Source organism: Rhinolophus hipposideros, assembly GCF_964194185.1.
Source record: "Rhinolophus hipposideros genome assembly, chromosome: 7".
Lineage (NCBI taxonomy): Eukaryota > Metazoa > Chordata > Mammalia > Chiroptera > Rhinolophidae > Rhinolophus > Rhinolophus hipposideros.
Window position 1 is genome coordinate 55998541 of NC_138053.1, and position 20851 is coordinate 56019391.

General features: G+C 39.1%; 2 pseudogenes across 2 annotated transcripts; both read right to left on the reverse strand.

The window, feature by feature from the left end:
• Positions 1-3692: 3692 nt before the first annotated feature.
• Positions 3693-4305, reverse strand: LOC308499752 (large ribosomal subunit protein eL13-like; annotated as a pseudogene). Its single transcript has one exon. The product of its transcript is annotated as a large ribosomal subunit protein eL13-like (transcript).
• Positions 4306-4725: 420 nt separating this feature from the next.
• Positions 4726-19766, reverse strand: LOC308499753 (large ribosomal subunit protein uL6-like; annotated as a pseudogene). Its single transcript has 2 exons — positions 19593-19766; positions 4726-5308 (listed from the first exon to the last, which is right to left on the reverse strand). The product of its transcript is annotated as a large ribosomal subunit protein uL6-like (transcript).
• Between the last annotated feature and the right edge of the window lie 1085 nt (positions 19767-20851).

The window sequence follows — 20851 nt, forward strand, 5'->3', positions numbered from 1 at the left end:
CCCTACTTCACCTGCCAGGCTTCCAGTTGCTTTCCATTACTCTTAAGACAAACTCAAATCATTAACATGGCCAACAGCATCCTGTATGGGCTTGCCCCATACCAATCTATCTTTTCAGCTTCATCTCACATCAAGCTGCTGTCCGATCTCTGGGTTCCAGTCACCCTTTTCACCCTTCAATTGCATTGTTTATCTTCTAATAAAAGATTTTGCTTAAACTATTTCCCATGCCCAGAATACTTCCTACTTCAACTTTTGCTTGTTAAAATCCTACTCAGTCTTTGTGTTACAGGTTGAGTTTTCCAGGAAGGAAGCTCTGAGATGGAGCTTAGTGTGAAGGATATTAGGGAGTGCTTTTGAGACTAATAACTTTGAAAAGGAGGGAAAGGAAGCAGAATTGGGCAGAGGGAGAAGTTGGGAGATGCTGCATTCCAACAAAAGCCTCATGGGCCTCAAAGAGACCTCTGGAGCTACAATGGTCCTTGAGAAATACCTTACATGTTTTCCCAATAAAGTCCTTTATAGCTCCAGGATCCAATCCAAGATCATGTGTTGCATTTAATTATCATGTCTTGTTGATTTTCTTTTATCTGGAGCAGTCCTGGTCTCTCCTTTTTTCATGACCTTGATATTTTTGTGGAGGACAGGACAATTACTTTGCAGAATGTCCATCAGTTTGGGTTTGTCTGATGCTTCCTCATGATTGAGTTTAGGATACGCATTTTTGGCAGGAATACCACAGAAGTAATACTACATGCCACTCAGTGCATCACATCAGAAGGCACATGATGCTGATTTGTTTCATTATTGGTGAAGTTAACTTTCATCATTTGGTAAGATGATGTCTACCAGATTTTGCCATCTAATATTAATTTTGTCTGGAGATACTTGAGACCATGTAAAGATTCTTTTCCTCATCACACTTTACTCATTTATGTTAGTATCCATTTTGCATCTCGACCAAAGCAATCATTACTGTAAAGTTTTCCAAATGGTAATCATCTCTTCTACATTTAGTAGTTGACATTCTGGTGTCAGGTAAAACTTTCCTGTTTTCCCATTTGTCTAGTATTTATATCTTTATGAGCTCATGGGTTCCTATTTTATGGAGTGGATTATAATCAATTGCTGTCATTATTATTCCATAGATTATAATCAATTGCTCAAATTCTCCCAGATTTAGCCAGTGGGAACACCTTGACTAGCTCCCGTGTCGTTTTGACATATTCCTATCATTCTTTTATAATTTTTGTGATTTCTGGTACAAGATGTTCTAGATTCATTACATACTGTACCTTAGCTCTGGAATTAGCCATTTCTCCAAGGAGCTCTGATTCCTTTTGAGGAAAATGTTATTTAGAACCCAAGATCTGGGTGTTGGGTATGTTCATTGCTACTGGTGCAACTACTTCTTTGACTTCTTAATGGACAGAGTTAGGAATTATGTATACAGAGGGTACCAAAAAAGTGTATACATATTTTAAGAAAGGAAAAAAACTATTAAAATTTTAATAAGATATATTGATAACAAAAGATGAATACAAGACACGTTGGATTTCTGCAATTACAAGAGGTGCTCAAAGTGGTTACCATCAGCCTCCAGACACTTCTGATTAGAAACTTCTGATGATGGCGAACTACTGCTTGAGCAACGTTGACCAAAGTGTCCACTTGTATACATGTTTTTGGTACCCCCAGTATATATCTATGTATTTATGTATACACTACTTAGATGTGTGTATATGTAAATATGTAGACATATCTTTCTATTTATCATCTATCAGAAACCAGGCGTTCATACTGATTCCTCCAGTTACAACCCAAACTTGTATTTTTTATTCTAGTCTTTCTACTTTCTATATTTTCACCTCTTTCCCTGGTAGTGAAAAACCTGGTTCTCATTATCCTCAATGTATTGACTTATTTGCTTAGTCCTTTTGTATGTAACCAATATCCTGACCATGTGGGCCATCGTCTCCTCTTCAGCACTGCCAAATCATGCTAACTTGAGCTGGCTGAGACTTCTTCTCCATCCTAGCTATTATTAATTTTTATCTAGTTTTGACTCATTTGTACACAGTGACAAGTATAGTGATGAAATATTTTTTCTCAATATAATTTTCAGGTAGCTGGAAGGAGCAAGAAAGGGAATTATCTTTTAGGGGAGGCTACTATGTACCAGGAATGCTCTTGTTTCATTTAATTTTTAGTAGAAGATTCTTTCAAGGTTGGCATTATTTTGTTGGCATATGTTACAGAGTTTAACTCCCAAAAGTGTTATATTTTATATTACGTAATTAGTAAGGCAAAACTACTCTCTAGATGGGCAAAATGCATTTTAGTGTTAGCTATTTTGCTAACTTTTTTCCTGATTACAAGAGTCACAACGATTCCAATGATGTAAGAGAACCAAATGGGGGAGAGCCTGTTTCTTAAGCCCCCTCCAGGAATCTGGATCAAAAAATATGGTGGCTATTGTCATGGGTGGCAACTTAGCTCTGTCATCCTTCCTTCCAATGAATATTTGTTGAATGCTTACCATATGCTAGGTCCAATTCTAGGTACTTGTTGGGTTTTCCCAGAAGCAAACTCTGAGATAAGGATTTGTGTGAAAGTGATTTGTTAGTAAATGTTCCCAAGAAAAACTGATAGGAGAGTGGGAAGATGAGACAGGAAAGAAAGAAAAGCAAAGGTGTGGTGTCAAAGTTCAACTGGGGAGCTCCCTTACTGGAGATCGCACCTCAGAGGGTCCTGATCAGGGGCAAGGTGTCTTAGTCCATCTGGGTTGCTATAAAAAAAAGCCATAAACTGGGGGGCTTACAAACAACGCACATTTATTTCTCCCATTTCTGGAAGCTAGGAAGTCTAAGATTAAGTTCTGGGCAGATTTGGTGTCTGGAGAAGACCCACTTCCTGGTTCTTAGGCAGCAGCTGTTGGCTGTGTCTTCAAACGGTGGAAGGGGCAAGCTACGTAGCTCTCTGGGGTCTTTATACAGAGGGTGCCAAAAAAATGTATACACATCTTAACAAAGGGAAAAACTGTATTAAAATTTTAATACTCAATATATACTGATAACAAAAGATGAATACAAATCACGTTTGACTTCTGCAATTACAGGAGATGCTCAGAATGGTTACCATCAGTGTCCAGACACTTGTGATTATGGCGAACATTGTTTGGTAGACTTCTGTGGTGAGTGTGTAAACTGTTCCAACACCATAGCAAAAGAAACAGGACCTGTTGCTGTGCGAGGTCTCCTGGATCTTCCCTTGTGCACATCACATACCATGCATCTCAGACTTATTACGAATGCCTGCAATTGTTAGGCGGGTTGGAGGTTCTGATGCTTCCTTACGCCTCCATTGTAGTACTTCCACAATGTTCTCAATTTTCAAATGCCACTTCAAAATGGTCTTGTGCTCCTCCAACCGTGTTTCATCATTTTCTTTGACTGTCCTGCCTGTCATATGGTGACGCTAGCATTCATTTGACTAATGTCATCTTTTGAACGAACGTCATACTACACATTGCTACCGTAATTCAATTCAACTTCAAAAAGTAATACATATTAAAGATGACATCTCTTAAAATGTGTACACATTTTTTGGCACCCCCAGTATATAAAAATATAAATATAAACATAAACATCTACATGTATATTTAATCACAAGTTACTAACAACACTTGATTTTTACTTTTTGACATCCTGTTCTGCAGCTTCCTTGGCCCTTTTGGCCCAGATGCCAAAGAGCCAAGCATTGGCACGGGCCATGCAAAGACTGTCGAAAGCCTTGAAGTTCTTCTCCTCTGTGATGACATGAGGCTTTCTCCTTCTTGTAGATATTCCATATTGGCATAAGTAGTCCTGTTAGCTGGGGAGCCAATTTGAGTTCTTCAGCAGAGCTGTCTCCCTTTTTGGGGGCTGAATGCTTCCTAGGGAAGTGGATGAGCTAGAAGCAGTACTTCTTCAGCAGCTGCATGTTAGCCTGCAGGGATTCTGTGGACCTGTTCCACATACTCAGATCCACTGAGATCCCAGTGGGCCAGGACAGCTTCTTGTGGATGCCAGCCACCCTTAACTTATCCAAGCTGAAGCCCCTGCAGGCTCACACTTTGGTGTGGTACCTTACCATGGGGCATCTCACTATGGGTCAGATAGGTTGGACGCAGGGCATGGGGTGATGCGGTACACTTTGGTTTGCTGGGCATTGCCTCCTGCTGATTTTCCAAGCTGACTGCTTAAACCACATGGCCACACACTGCTACCAGTCCTTGTGGAAATGGGGCTTCAGGACACTGCCATTTCAGTTGGGCACCTGTGGCTGCTGCTTACTGGCCTTCTCTGGGGAAGAACGGTCACTGGAAAGGTCTGGGATCTTTCTTATAGGGGCACTAATCCCGATCATGAGGGTTCTGTTTGTACGATCCAATTATCTCCCTAAGACCCACCACTTAATACCATCACTTTGGGGTTAGGATCTCAACATATTTGTGGGGGGACACAAACGTTCAGATTATAATACAAGGGAATTGGGATATTGGGGGAGCAATTCTCTGACAAAGAGAGGAAGGTGCTGTTTGTTAAGACTGCTCCTGGGATCCAAGGGTATATGGGCAAAGGACCTACTGACAATGTCCACTTTTATTGCGTCTTTAAAATATCATAAATAAGTATGAGGAATCACTCGACATCTTAGCGTTTCTGTAGCTGGACAACTTAGATCTTATTCGTCAGCCTGCTGAACTGTTCCTTTTTCAGAAACATAGATACCATCTAAAAATTTTCCGATATCCTTGTTTTTAACTGTTGTGGCTTGTTGAATCAAAGCAGCTAAATTTGATACAAGTTCAATATCATTTCCTTCAAGAATTAACTTGTCTTTCTGGGCTTGAGATACTGAACAAGCAATACCTGACCTCATCTGAACCCTGAAATTTCGGATTTCCACAAGAGCACCATTCTCCTGAATGACGACGTTGATGGGGAAGTGAGCATACACAGACCTCATCTTGTAACGGAAGCCCAATGTAACACCCCGGATTATGTACATGACTACAGATAGTGCGAACACTAACCGGTTCCTTTTTATCTCCCCGCCATTTGTCAACCTGGAGCCTCTTCTTTTTCTTTCCAAGGAGGCTGAGTTCTACATTGATGTGATTGCAGTCCCTCTGCAGGATGCCTCTGGAACCCTTCATGATAACTGTTCGTCCTTTCAGAGTGATGTCCACATTTTCTGGAATGTCCACAGTCTCATTGCTGAGCATGGTCTTCAGCCTCACAGTAGATGGAGCAAAGAGGCAAAGCTACATATATTTTTTGTCATTTCTCATATTAGGTGTTCTATCTTCCTAAGGTTCACATTCCCAGACTTCCTTAGAGCTAGGGTTCTGGCATGTGACCTGGGTTTCACCAGTTAGACATATCCAGTGTAACTTGACTTCATCTGAGGAGGCAGCAAGTGGGGACACTGATTTTCTACTCTAGAGGAGGCATCCAGTACTTTGGAAATAGCAGTGACAGAGCTTCTGGTGTCCATTCTTGAGCATCTTTGGTGCCAAGTGACAATAGCAGTGGTGTTTTTGGTTCTTTCTGGTCCTCTAAGAGGTTCTGTGAGTTACCCAATGTCCTTTAATAAATTTCTGCATGAACTAGTCAGAGTGGAGGTTGTTGTTTGTAATTGCAAACCCTGAATGGTACACGTGATATGGTATCAAACCTTTAATAACAATAAGCAGCCCATAGATTTTGTAAGTGTGTTTTATTCCAGACTGAGGAGTAGTACAACGCTCATAAAAATCAACTCCTAATATGTTGTACCTTAGTGGAGAAAGCTACCCCAAACTCATCAGATGACTTTGCCTGATGCTAAACGTGTTTTTATCCTTTATTTGAAAGCAGAAAAGGAAACCAAGACAATGTTCAACAATTCCATATCTGTCCTGATCAGGCAGGAAGAAAAATGAAAGTGTGAATGCTCTGGAATTCTCTGAGAGATACTGGGCTTCACACTATAACTGTGAAGCAATGAAGGAAAGCAGTAGATAGTTTTAAGGGTTTGCTCTCTTAGTGCTTAGGGATTCTACTGTGTGTAATCTCTTTAGCAGATATTAAATGTGGGCAGTTAAAAATGAAAGCCACTAATTATTTACAGGAAGAATTAATAGGATGCAAATGAAGAGATGGAGAGAAATAATTCATATTTAGATATTCTCAGCCAGAAGACCTGAGTTTGACAGTGGATCTTCAAGGTTCATTGCACCTATGGTCCAAGATTTGCAGGAATTTATTCTTGCATTCATCCACCCCTAATCCAAAAGGAAATATTTATTGAGGGCTTACTATGTGCCAGTACCAATTATATTACAGAGTGGAGTTACCCTTCTTCTCAAACGGATTAGAAACACACTTTGGACAAACAGATTGAAAAGAAGTATCTTGTTGGAAGACAATTCTCTATGGGTCTCCTGTATTTCCGCACGTCTTCTGAGCAGAGGCATTGACAGCTTTTGTTCCAGATTATGTTTTCAAAGATGTTTGTATAGCAAACAGCCTTGGAAGACAGAGATAATATCTCCGTCTGGGGTGGAAGGAAGATGTGTTTGCTGATCAGAATAATAAAGATAATGCCTTTCTCTAGAACAAAGGTTGGGCAGGTTTGCTAGCAGCAACCCTCAGTTAGCATCTACCTAGACTGCCATGCATCATGGGATGCATGACTTGGGAGTGGGAGACTTGGGTGGGAGAAGTAAGACTAAGTGATGCAAACATGAGATTCATGCTGCCTGCATGAGTAACAAAGTCCTTTGCTTCTGACCCAGGAGTCTTGTGCCTTCTGTCACGTTCTAGGAAACTAGTTGTGAGCTGGGGGAAAAATCTTAGTCTCTTTACAGTTCTTGACACATCAATCCACAAAAATAATATCAATTATTTAATTAAACGTATGATACAATTCACGATATACTGTTGTCAAGGGTGTGGAAAAACAGGGATTCTTGCATTGTTGGTAGAATTTAAAGTTCATATTACCACTTTCAAGGGCAACTTGGCAATATCTATCAAAATTTAATATGTACATGATCTAGGAATTTAACTTACAGATACATTGCACAAATGTGCAAAGACATAAATATAGGGATATTAATTGTAGCAGTAATTGTTAGCAAACTACTATATAATATGTACTAATAATAATAAAAACACTTATTTAGCTTTTATAAGGTCTAATGTACTCTTTTAAGCAATTTTATATGTAACAATTAACTCAATCCTTACAACAACTCTATGAGATAGTACTATTATTATCCCTCCTTTGCTGATAAGAAAACTGAGGCACAGAAAGGTTATGCTCAAAGTTACATAGCTAGTGAGGTTATTCCTAATAAATAATGGTATATTCATTCAATAGAATACTACACAGTTAAATGAGGTAGGTCTACTTGTAGTTAATGAAAAAACAAAACTCAGAACAGTGTGTTGTTTTATGCTTTTTTGTGTGTAAAAAGAAAATAAGTATTGATTGATTGATGTGTGTATGGAGAACATACCTGAAAAGATAAAAGGACAGAAATAGCAGTGAGAGAAAGTCAAAGATGAAGGAGGTTTGATTTTCACTATACACATTTCTGTAGCATTTACAATTTTTTTTTTGCATGTTCAGGTATTATTTAAAAAAACTTTGTTTACTCTGGTTTCTCCCTACATGGTAAGCACTTTGAGGGCAAGGGTATGTCTCGTTTGCCTCTCCATCTTCCCTCCTCCTCCCTCCCCAAACTGCCCATCATGGTACCTTGCACATAGCAGAAGCAATAAACACTTGTTGAATGGATTCAGGGAAAGAGAGAGAGACAGAGAGAGAGAGAGAGAGAGAGAGAGAGAGAGAGAGAGAGAGAGACAGAGAGAGAGAGACAGAGAGAGAGAGAGAGAGAGAGAGCAAACCCAATACACAATGTACCAAGCTGATAAAGAAGAAGGATTAATGTGTTCTTAGTAAGTGAGGTGTTCATATTTTGGACATGACTGAGATTGTGACTGCACACAATACTTAGGAATAGAGACCAGCTTTAAACACTTCAACTCGCTGTATTTGTTCTTGTCAATAGAGAACTTGTAGTTATCATTTTTAGAACATTTGTACTCTCAGGCTATATTACCCCAAAAAGTTACATTGGATTTCCTTGAAACTATACAAGAGACAATGACAAACTATATGGCATGATCCACTTTATTAAAGGAAAGTCAATGATGGCATAAGTAGCCTGAGCCTAAAATACTTAACTGCCCATTTTCTCAGGGAAGCTGAGCTACGTTGTCTAGCCAAGGCACAGTTATCCTTCAGGATCTCTGTCATTCATTCCAGTCCATTTAACAGACGTTTGTTAAGCACCATGGATTTTTTGGCCCTGTGATAAACACTACCCTTAAAAAAGGAAGACAAGATATTTTTGAAACCACTAGAGGACGATATAATACAACACAATCCACCATGAATTTGGGCAAAGCTTGAAGGACAAAGCCAGAAAGGGAAGAAGGAGCATTGCAACCTGGGATGACTAGGGAAGGAGCAGGTTTGTAGCCTTTCTTCTGGGGTTCTATTGTCAAGGAAAAATATACCAGGGTGCCAAAAAATGTATATACGTGATTTGTATTCAGCTTTTGTTATCAGTATATATCGAGTATTACAATTTTAATACAGTTTTTTTCTTTTTTAAAATGTGTATAATTTTTTTGGCACCCTCTGTATTTGTACAATATTAAACTTTCTATTCTCACACCACCCATTTCACATGATGGTTCTATATGACCTTTTCTAAAGTCACTATATATTCAGTTTTTTTCCTGCATCTAGCAGAACTGCTGAACATCTCCTCCTTTTCAGATAAGCTTACTTACTCCTCTGTATGAAGCTGGATTTTGACAGCACAGAGCCTAGTTTGTTTCGTCATAATATAATTTGGTTTACTCAGAGTAAGAAATTCTGAGTAGTTCATAACTAATTCTTTTAATTATTTTTTTGACTATGCTTTTCTTGCTTATGTACCTCTCACTTCTGTTTCCATCATAATATGATTTGAGTGGAGACTCTTGAGAATTTCTGTAGTTTCTTTTGATGTATCTTTATATTCAAAAGAGAACCAAACATTTATCTTGATTTGTCGGAAGGTATTAAAATGAGTCAACTGAGTCTTTGATTATTACAAGTTAAAATTATCTGTTTTTGTATCTCCAGTGCTTAGTACATTGAAGGCTTGACACATAATAGGGACTCAATGAATGCTTTTGAATGTCATTTAGAAAAAGAGTGGACATGGAAAATGTTGCAGGGCAGCTTGCCTGTACATAGGCCGTATTGAGAACTTTATGTCCAGGGTTTCTAGTTGAGGGAAACAGCACTTGAAAAAGTTCCTTATTCATAGATGGCCATATTCTAAATTATATAACTTCTTAGCTTATCTAAGGACCATCAACCAATAGCTAGAGCAGTTGTTTTCAAAGTGTGACCTCAAAATCAAAAGCATCAGTGTCACCTGAACATTTGTTAGAAATGCAAATTATTGGACCCTACTAGAGCTATATTATAGAATCAGAAACTCCGGAGGCTATCTGGAGCCATTTGGTTTTAGTAAACCTTTCTGGTGACTCTATGTCCAAGTTTGACAACCGCTGGTCCAAAGCCAATGAGGTAGCCTGTGGTTATAGCTAAATCAGTCAGGTTTTCTCTCTCAAGAATTTGTACTGGCAACAAAGAGAAGGAGACAGGCAATTGGTAAGGAAAGCAGATCTAGGTTCCCCAGACAGAGGGCAGTACATAAATTCCAAGACAATGAAATCATAAACTAGCAGAAGCTATGAGTACCATAAGCCATGAGGTAGGGAAAAGATTCAGAGTAAGGTGGTTGGCTGAGAGCAGTTCAACTAGAGAAACAGAGAAAGAAAGTTGCTGAGTGACCATCACGACGGTGAGTCAACACAGCTGCTGAGGAGTCAACATGACCACCTGGGGTCCCTTGTCACCAGGCTGCATTGGTGCCTTCCAGTTCTGGGAATTGCATTCAGGCTCTGTATTGCCTGCTGTCCAGTTTGACTGTGTCCCATGATGCCTGTCTATGTAGCTGCGATTCTTATTGGTCTTAATCCCATACGTAACCTACAGTAAATCTGCTAGTAACCTGAAATTGCCTTGATACCAAAAAATTTAACACACACAGATATTCTGGTGCACTTGGCATTAGGTTTTAACTTTATGTACAATACATACGTTAAATCCTTATTGTGATGTGAACTGGGAAAAGTTTCTGTAAATTGAAGTAAGCTGGATCTTAGCTTCTCATAGAACAAACGTAAAGTAGGGAGGTGATATTCTTGCTTTGGGGCTGATGTCTTCTTAGATGAGTGACCCAAAAAAACATATTTGTACAGTATTAAACTTTCCAAATTGTTTATAAGTTGACCAAGCAGGCCAACACAGTAAAATTCTATATAAAATTATACTTCATGTGATATAATCTCACAGAACCAGAACCCTCATCAAAGTTCTTACCTTCATAATTCTGGCCTTAGTTTTACTCTAAACATCAGGGTAAGAGATGAACACTATAATAGTCACAAATTGGGAAACTCTTCGTAGGCCTCTCTTGAGTAGTCTTCTGGAGAGACCTAGCATCTCTTGGTGCCCCAATGAGAAACTAATTCTGGAGCATGTTATACTGTGTTTATTTATTGTGTGTTTGTTTTAAATCTCACTGAAAATTTTCTTGAAGCAGTATCAGCTCGTTATTATCTTATTTATTTATTTATTTATTTATTTATTTATGCCTTTGAACCCAAACACTTTTATGCTTTCTTGAGCAGCTCTTTCATCAGCTTTGGAAGTTTCTCTCTTATTCTGGTGTGACACAAGCCACATCTATATTTAAAATGCATGAATTACAAACAGAGATAATGGTTTGTTTTATCCTAGGGTCCCCCAGCACACAGTTTCGTCACAAATTGTTCCCTTTTCAACAAATAAGCTCTGTAATTTGCCTGATAGTTGTAGATTACAGAAATCACTAAAGCACCACTCCCACCCTTTTAATAAGCTACTTAAGAAATTAAGTATGTGCTACAAATATAATAAATTTAAAATAAACATATCAGAATCGGTATGCCCAATTGCACAGTATTCCTTTGAAAGTTTTCCATTTTGGAATATGAGGTGGAAAGAGTGTTCTCTTACACAAATGTTGGAAATGCTGAGAACATTTTTGAAACCATAGAAATGATTTTGTTGGAGGACTAACTAGCCAGGTGGTAGCCTTCCTTCTGTGGGACAAACAAGTCAAAGATGTTTCCATAAGTACTTATTAGCTGCTCTAAATAGGAAGTAAATTATTTCTGTTCGCTCCAGAGAAGGACAGAAAGATCAAGTCTAGAAAGTTGGTCTAAGAATTGGGGTAGATGGGAAATGTGAGCTACTATATCTATTCAATCAAGTTAGAACAGAGGGCACCAGAAAACAACACAAATAAACAAAAGATCCGGAATCCAATAGGATATGGGGGCCTGTGCCTTGTTGAAAATAAATAACAGACCCCAAATGGAGTCACTTATGCTAAGTTCTACCAAGACTTGATACCTAACCTAATTGCAGTTTCAGCCTTTTTCAAGAATGAAAATTTAAACTAATCAGCCTGTAATTTTCTGGTCAGCACTAGTGAGGTAATCTGCCTAATAAGACACCCAGCCTTCCCCTACAGGGAAGGTAACATTGCCTGAAGTGAACCATTTTTAATTTTCTTGTCCCAGTTTCTGCCTATAAAAGCCTTCCATTTTGTATAGCTCCTCGGAGCATCTTTCTATTTATTAGATGGGATGCTGCCCAATTCATGAATTGTTTAATAAATCCAATTAAATCTTTTTTATTTACTCGGTTGATTTTTTTTGTTGTTGTTCTTTAATGGCCTATAATGGACCAAGTTAGGACACATACTTGGAATCAGGTGCAAGCACACCATTACTATTGAAAATCTAATCACTGGAAGAATGAGTGTGGGTTTTTTTTCCTGCTCAACTCATAATTTTTTGTCCGCTAGACTAGACCCAATATAAAAAAAAAAGCAGTTTGGGTTTTCTGGGTGGACTATTGGGATTTAGGAAATAAAAAAAATCAGTGTTTTGGAAAAGGGAAATTATGCCAAAAATGAATGGATTTGACAGATTTAGAGATTCCTAATGTTAGGAAGTTTTCCTGGCATTGAGACCTCAATGTGGAAGCAGAGTTATGTGAATCTATGGCGTTGATTTCCCTAGGGAAATCTGCAGCAGATAAGAGAAATAAAGAAATTAAAATTTACAGTTTTGATGTGTGGCAAAATTTATCAGGAAGAGCTACATATTAAATAATTAGCTTTTAAGAAGGAAAGTATAAATCTCCTTTAGCTGTGAAAAAGGGAGGAGAGCCAGAGACAATCATATTTAAAATACTGGTATAAAGTTGTACAGGAAAAGAAGTTTTTTGTTGTGTTTTGTTTTTATTTCTTCTCCTGTTTCTCCTCCTCCTCCTCCTCCTCCTCCTCCTCCTCCTCCTCCTCTTCTTCCTCCTCCTCCTCCTCTTCTTCTTCCTCCTCTTTCTTCTTCTTCTTTTTTTAAATCAAGGGAGACAAAGCTTGTAGAGCCCCACACCCCCAGGAGCCTTGAGGTAAAGGGTATGTATAGTGAAGCAGGACACTTGGGAAATGAAGGAGAAGTTGCTTTGGCATATGACTTCTTTTGCTGTCCAAAAATGACTGATTCATTGAAGAGAAGTGTCACTACTGAGATATGAATAAAGCAGAAGGCCAGAGCTAAGGAGGATGACAAATTAATGCACACAAAGTCTCATGTGTCACTAGAGCTACTATACCTAGGTGTTCTGAACCTATAGGTTCCAGTTTCTGATTTTTTAAAGTTCAGAAACATTGTAGTTATTATGCATTGCCATAGACACTCTAGTATAGCCCAGGAAAATCATGCAGAGGTAAACCTTTGCTGTCTCATCTTTTTTTCCATTAAAAAAATAAATTTATTGGGGTGACATTGGTTGATAAAACTATATAAGTTTCTAGTATACAATTCTGTAATACATCATCTATATATTGCACTGTGTGTTCAGCACTCAAAGTCAAATCACCATATCTTTGATCTCCGTTACCATCTTCTATCTCCCCCCTCTCCCTTTACCCCCTGGTAACCTGGTTACCCCCTGGTAACCTCCTGGTAACTAAACTGTTTTCTGTGTCTATGAGTTTTTGCTTGTTTGCTTGTTTTGTTCATTTGTTGCTTTCAGTTTTGTATCCCACATATGAGTGAAATCATATGGTTCTCAACTTTTTCTGTCTGACTTATTTCATTTAGCATAATAATCTTAAGGATCCATCCATGTTGCCACAAATGGCAGAATTTCATCTTTTCTTATGGCCGAGTAATATTCCATTGTATACATGTATCACACCTTTTTTTTTTAAATGTTATTGGGGAATACTGGAGAATAGTGTGTTTCTCTAGGGCCCATCAGCTCCAAATCATTGTCCTTCAATCTAGTTGTTCAATCTAGCAGCTCAGCTCCAAATCCAGTTGCCGTTTTCAATCTTTAGTTGCAGGGGGCGCAGCCCACCATCCCACCTGGGAATTGAACTGGCAGCCTTGTTGAGAGCTCACACTCTAACCAACTGACCCATCCAGTTGCCTTGTATCACATCTTCTTTATCCAATCATCTATCAAAGGACACTTTTCATGTCTTGGCCTCTGTGACTATGGTGCAATGAATATAGGGATACATAAATTTTTACAGATAAATGTTTTCAAATTTTGGGGGTAGGTACCCAGAAGAGGGGCTGCTGGGTCATATGGTAATTCTATTCTTAATTTTTTTGTGGAACCTCCATACTGACTACCAATTTACAACCTACCAGCAGTGTATGAAGGTTCCTTTTTCCCCACAACCTCTTCAACACTTGTTATTACTTGTCTTGCTGTCACATTTTGTACCACAATGCCACCTATATAGGACGACTGTAGGAACTACATGCAGAAGTTACTAAAGCGTGTTGGAGTCTTCTCTATGCAGTGATTAGAATTACAGGATTTCAGATATGACGGGACTTTCAAGGCCATTGGAGCTAAGTTTCTACCCAAAGCTTGAATCACTTTTATAACATATGTGATTAGCAGTTGTCTAACTTCTGCTTGAACCTCCTCAATGAATGGAAACACACTCTCACTAAGCAATTCATTCTATTAATATTTTCATGCACATCTACTTTTCATTTTGTTCTACACCACTCCCTGCTGAAGTACCTGTATCTCCTAATCTTTGGCCTTTCAAGGATTCTTCCATGTGATTTGACTTTTTTCTCATTGGGATCCCTCTGTGCAGGCACTTTGGTGGTAGGTTCTGCCAAATCAGTTACTATTTGTTTTCCATCTTTTACATTATTGCTCACATCTCCTGTCCACTATCCTCTGTCATTCTTTGTGCTTGTGGAATTTATACTTTTATTTGAAAAAATTCATCTACAGTCATTTTGGTAGATTTTGAAATAGAATAGTAATAAAAGCAGGAGGTAACACCCGCCATGTTTAATTGGAAGCCACTAGCTTGTTTTTCTGACTCTGTTATTTGCATTAAAAATGTAAGTGTAGGGTTTTACATTTATTCCAATTAAAATTTTCCTTGTTAATTCTGGCTTATTGTTATGACCTCTAGATCTTCACTCTGCCATCTAGCAACTAGAAGGGTGCTCTGAGGGGGTTGTACAAAATTGAAGGTTTTTATAGGAAGAAGAGTGGGGCAAAGGACATATTGACAAAAAAAAAAAAAGATTATTTTTAGACCAACCAGGCCATCTTTTGGTAGTAAGGGAATGATAAGGGTTTTTATCGTGCAGATTGCCTTTTTTTTTTCCTGTGGTGGTGGTGGTGGAGAAATGGAGAGGGCCCATGTAATAGATTACCTTATTGGTATTGACCAGAAAACTCCAGATTGGTGATTAAGATTTTATTTCCAAGAGTGGATGAAATAACAATTCAGTCAGTTGTTAAATCTTAGGTTTGATATCATGGGCTTTAGCATAGGCGACACCATTTTGGGCCTGTGGTTTTCTCTTTAACCAAGTAGTCAAATCACACAGAAATTGTGGGTAACCTAGCGACCTACTACTTGTGATTGGCATCTGAAGTGGGAGGCAATCTCGTGGGATTGAGCCTTTATCCTGTGGGATCTGACACTGTCTCCAGGTAGATAGTGTGAGATGTGAATTAAATTGTAGGACACCCAGTTTGTATCGCAGAGAATTGCTTGGTGTGGGGAATGACCCATACATCTAGTGTCAGAAGTGTTGTAAGTGTGGTGGTAGTGTGAGAGTAAAAGGAGACACACAGGAAGGGAAACTGAATGTTTTTCCCAACTCCTGTACTTATCCATCAATACGGGAATGAATAAATAAGTATGGTATATTCATATGGTAGAATGATATGGAGTGGTTAAAATGAATGAACAAGATCAATTGATATCAGGAAATAATATGCTTTTTATAAAAAACAAGTTGCAGAAAGATGTATATTGGATGTTACCATTTCCCCCCAATGATAAGTAAAAAACACAAAAATAATAATATCTCCTATTTACAGACGCATATATATGTAGCAAAACACAAACTGAAAGACTAAATCTAGTTTATGATACTAGTTCTTCCTGGGGAGCCTGGGAGACTGGGATTTACCGCTTGGTTCCCTTCTTACCAGGGTGCTGATCCTGAATGTTCTTTCTTACTCCCTTATGCCTTCAGAGCTCTCCTGTTCTTCACTAGCACAAAGTTCCCCGTCAGGAGTGCTTTCCTCAGTAGGCAGCCCAAAGAGGGGTACATAGCAAATTCTTATGTTGAATTCAGTCTCTTTTTCCTTCCTTTTCCTGTTCTCTTTTCCATCCTATTTCTACTTGCCCCCATAACCCACCAATTTTTTTTACTAAACCCTCATGTCCTGTGTCTTATATTGGATAAATATTTCCTTCCACCTCTCAGTGAGAACATGAAATACTCTAATTCACATTTGAAATCCCACCCTTCTTTTTCTTTGCTGTCTTAAGACACCATATTCCCTCTCTCTTGTCCCAGCCCACCATTGTTGGGGATGTATCCTCATCATGCTCTCTGGTTTCTGGGGAGGATCTGTGATTTGTTAAAACCTCTTAGATTTGACTGGCTGACTTGGTTCTAAGGTTGAGAGCGCAAAAATGGTTCTTTAAAGCAAGGAGCACAAAGAGTCTTCATGACATTCTTTTCAAAGCTTCTGAGTAGTTGCTCCCAAGTCCATGGAAATGAGGAAGGAAAGGAAAGAGTCTTCTACCAGCTGAGACGGTGTTGAGAGCTCTGCTCCTTATCACCTCAGCACATTCTCACCCAATTGGCCTTTTTTGAAAACGGATTTCACAACATTTGCCACCTTATAACTCAGTGTTATTTCCTGTCAGTTTAACTTCTCCAAACTTTTGTTTAACAATAACCAGAAATTCTCAGAAATAGGAGGACAGAGCAACACTGCTCTTCCTTGTCACCATCCTGTCATCTCCCTGGAGTTCCTGAAAAAATACAACTGATAGCTTTTAGCAGAGGCCAGAAGTCAAGACAGGGAAGGAGGTCCTCCCTGGATGGCCCCCTGATCTGGATCCTTCCATTTCTTTGTGCGCCAGTGCTCATGAGTCTATTATTTGATACTATTAATGTAAACTCTTTATTAGTGACCCTTCCTAAAATTTTTTCCAATAGGGAGTGTTCTATACCCAGTGGCAGCTCAAAGAAAAAAAAAAGTTGCCTGACAGACAACTGCTGGTGGGTCAGCTGGGCCAAGGGAAAAAAAAGATGGTATCCTTGGAAGAAGGCACTTTCAGGGTGGACTGGATTTCTATGTGCAGACATGTATCTTATTTATTTATTTTTGGACTTGGAGGTCACTCTCTTGAGATAAGCAAAAAGAGATCCTCACTTGCTTGCCAAGTTTGTGATTCTGCCTGAATTCTTGTAAATGCAAACTTTGTTTATTAATGAAATCATGCATTTGGGAGTTGAAAGGCTCATTTTTCTGACTTTTTGATATTGCAGACGAGAAAAGAGGCCTGGAGACATTAAGAGATTTCCCCAATGACAGTAATATTATTTTATATTACATAACTCAAAAGCACTATTGCTTCTATTTTATAGAAGAGGAAAGGGATGATCAGAGAGATGAGTTGACTGGCTCAGGGCAGCACAGCAAGTGAGAAACAGAGGCTGGACTTGAAGCCAGGTATCCTAAGTCTCATTGTGATGCTCTGTGATGCTCTTTGACACAGCACAGCCTCTGGGCATGGGAAGGGACTTTGAAAATAGCTAGGTCAGCTTTTTGGAGCCCCACTTTGTCTATATTTGATGATTCAATGTACTACTAAAAAATCATATGCATTGCAAAAATTAAATTGTATTTATTTGTTCTTCATGGTAAAGCACATGGTATAAAATTCAAACGGCACAAAAGGACATACGATGAAAAAAATCTCTCTCATGCTCCTGTCTCCCAGCATTCTAGTTCTGCTCCCCAATCTCTCGTGGGTTCTTTAGAAATGTGCTATGCTTAGATAAACAACACACACACACACACACACACACACACACACATTTTTAATAAAAAATGGGAACATACTCTATCCTGTTCTGCACCTTGTATTTTAAAAAAAATTGTACATTATATTTTGGATGGTAACCCTTATCAGTGCCCTTAGAGCTGCCTCCCTTTTAGTGGCTGCAAGTATTCCATTGAATAGATGTACCACAATTGACTTATCCTGTCCTCTCTTGATGGACATCAAGGTGGTTTCCAGGCAAACTACAGCCTGTGGTCCAAATTCAGCTTGCCATTTGTTTTGTTCCAAAGTTTTACTGGAACACAGCCACACCTACTGGTTTACATATTTTCCGTGGCTTCTTTCACGCTTTAGCCGCAAAGCTGAGTAATTGCAACAATGATACATATGGCCCGGAGGCCTGAAATATTTACTACCTGGTCCTTTAAAGAAAAAATCTGCTTGCCTCTGATCTATAGAATACATTCCCATTTGGGAAATTGCCGAGTCAAGGGTTTTGCATTTCATACTTGATAGTTAATGGCCCAATTCTTTAAATCAGGTTGTACTGGTTTATTCTCCCAGCATGTTTTTCTATGGTTCGTTGAACGTTTTCATCTTCGCCAGTCTGATAGGTAGAAAACAGTATTTCCCTTGATTTGTTTTGCATTTTTCTGATTTTGAGTGAAACTGAGCATATTTTTATGGTTGGAGGAGGGTGGAGTCTATGAGGGAAAGAGAAATGAATGTGAAGTAAATTATTGGTCTTAATTCTTAGATGTGAGCATCAGAACGTACACAGGGGAACGAATTCAGCAGAGACCCTATTGCGCATGTTAGCATGGCGATCCCAGGTCTCTCAGTCACTCTTCCATCCTAGCCAGGAAACGGATTCCAAGCAGCGACTGCTTCCTTCTGTCGCTCTACTCCTGATTCGTCATCATACACACTGTGAGCAGCTGCTAGCCGGGGAAAAGTGAGTTCTGGTTTTAATCCTGGGGAAGTGAAAAAAACTTAAATTTCAGCAAATTCCTACACACAGGAAGCCTCTTCAAAAGGTGTGGGTCCGCCCCAAACAGATGCCCCCAAGTGCTACTCTGTGGGGCCAAACGGTCTTTCAATTGTGGGGTCAGAGAAGAAATGCTTCTCTTCCCCTTGGGGATTTAGACTGTGCTGTCTTTGGGAATCAATGTTTGTTGTTGGAAGTGGTTGTGAAAGCATGAGCTCCAGCAGTTTCCTACCAGACTCAAGAGGCACCTCTATTCCTCCCAGCAGCAAGGAGGCAAGTGGGGAGGCCCAGTGAATGGAGGTTCTAAGTTGTGCATTTGCAAGTCCTTATTTTTCTCCTGTTTAGAATGGAGTTTGGTCCTTGATCTGGTGTTAAGAGGCTTGGGCTGTGAGCTAGGAGCCAGCTGCATCTTGATAGTTTGTCAAATGTAAAGATAAATTGCTTTGAGAATAAAGTTTTATTCCAAAAAGACAGCAAGATACTAAAGTTTTGTAGCTAATGAGGTTGAAAAAAGGCTCCTCAACAACTAACTAGATACTTAGAATGTGGCAAGGCATTAATTACATTTAAATGTGTAAAAATTAGATTTTTAAGTTCCCAGAGAGGAACTATTGGAAATGACTGTGCTCAATTAATGATGGTAGATCCATTTAATGATTAGTATGTGGCTTTTAAAAGAATGCGACAGATCCATGTGTACAGATATGGAATATTTTCCAAGAAATCATTAAGTGGCAAAGTCAAGGTAAGTGATGGTGAATGGCTTACATTAGTATTTCTGGAAGCAAAGACTGCAAGGGGGATTCTTGTGCTCTTAGGAGGGATTACTCCCAGGAAACAGGGAGGGAGGGAGTGGGGTAGGGTGAGTACAAGCTAAGCAAAAGGATGGTCTTAATGGACATCAGCTTTAGGCTCATCACATGGGCGGGGGCTCCAAAGTGTGAATTAACCACAGAGTCACCCCACCTTTTGTACCCCTGTGTTGGCTGCAGTGTGCCACAAGGTTGGGGGGTGGGATGTAGGATTCTCAGTAGAAGGGGTCAGCTGTGAACCATTAGTAGCCAGTCCCGCACAGCAGCTGGGGGATGGGCGCACTGGCTGTACAGGGGATCTGAGCAGAGCACCTGCTGCAGAGGGCATACTGCCGTTTTGTGGGAAAGGATAGATATGCTCACGTATGTGCTTGCACGTGCATGGGAACTATGAGAGCCAAGGCTGTTATGCTGGAGTCCATGGAACTCTAAGGACTTCGTTGATAGAAACATATTTCAAAAGAATTGGGTTCCTTTGTAATTCTCTGCATTTTATTTTGCATATTTTCAAGCATTATTCTGAGAGGGGCATCCATAGTCGTCATCAGATAGCTAAGGGGTCCATGGCACACACACACAAATAAAGAGATACAAGAAAATGGTAAGAGTGCTTGCCTGGGTAGGCGAGGGAGAGGTGGATAGCAGAGGTCTGGGTCAGGAGTGGGAGAGAGATTTCCTATTCTTTGTGTACCCTTTTGTACCATTGAATTTTCTTTGTGTGCATAGATTATATTTTAAAACGATAAAAGAAAAAAAAGTGTATTTTAAAAAGTTACCTACTGCTTTGAAGCGCTAGGAAAAAAAGAAAGAGTAAGCTTGGATATGGGGGAAAGTATCCCTAAATGAACCTGATTTTTCCTGGGTTTTTTTCTCACTCTCCTTTCCTGGGTTGCTCTTTCTGTTTTATACCTTTTCTCTGATTGCTTTCTTTCCTCTTTAAAAAGTCCCTTCCTATCTCCTTAATGCCTGCATTTGATTTCAAAGCTCTTTTTGCCCTTTTGGATGGAACCCTGCATGATTATCTTCTAATTTTTGCATAACTCCTAATCAAATGATTAACTAAAGTGTAAAATGTATGCATATACTCGGAAAATACATTATTTTAGTCTGCACAATATTTTTTGTGGATAAAAAGCATGCCTTTAAATGAAAAAAAATATTTCTATAATGAGAATAAATTTTGGGAGTTGTTTCATGCTCAAGATTCTTTGAGGTTTTTAATCAGAACAGTTTTGAAGACATTTGCTATTTCCTTTATTCACAATATATTTCTAAAAAGTCAAGATTTATTAGATTCTACCTCTTGGGATTTTGAAATGAATATGCACTCTCTACCACTTTTGTTGCCAAGGGAGCTCACATCTGCCCTGGAAAACCTTCCTGTGGAGCGATGTCAGCAGAGATAAATGAATG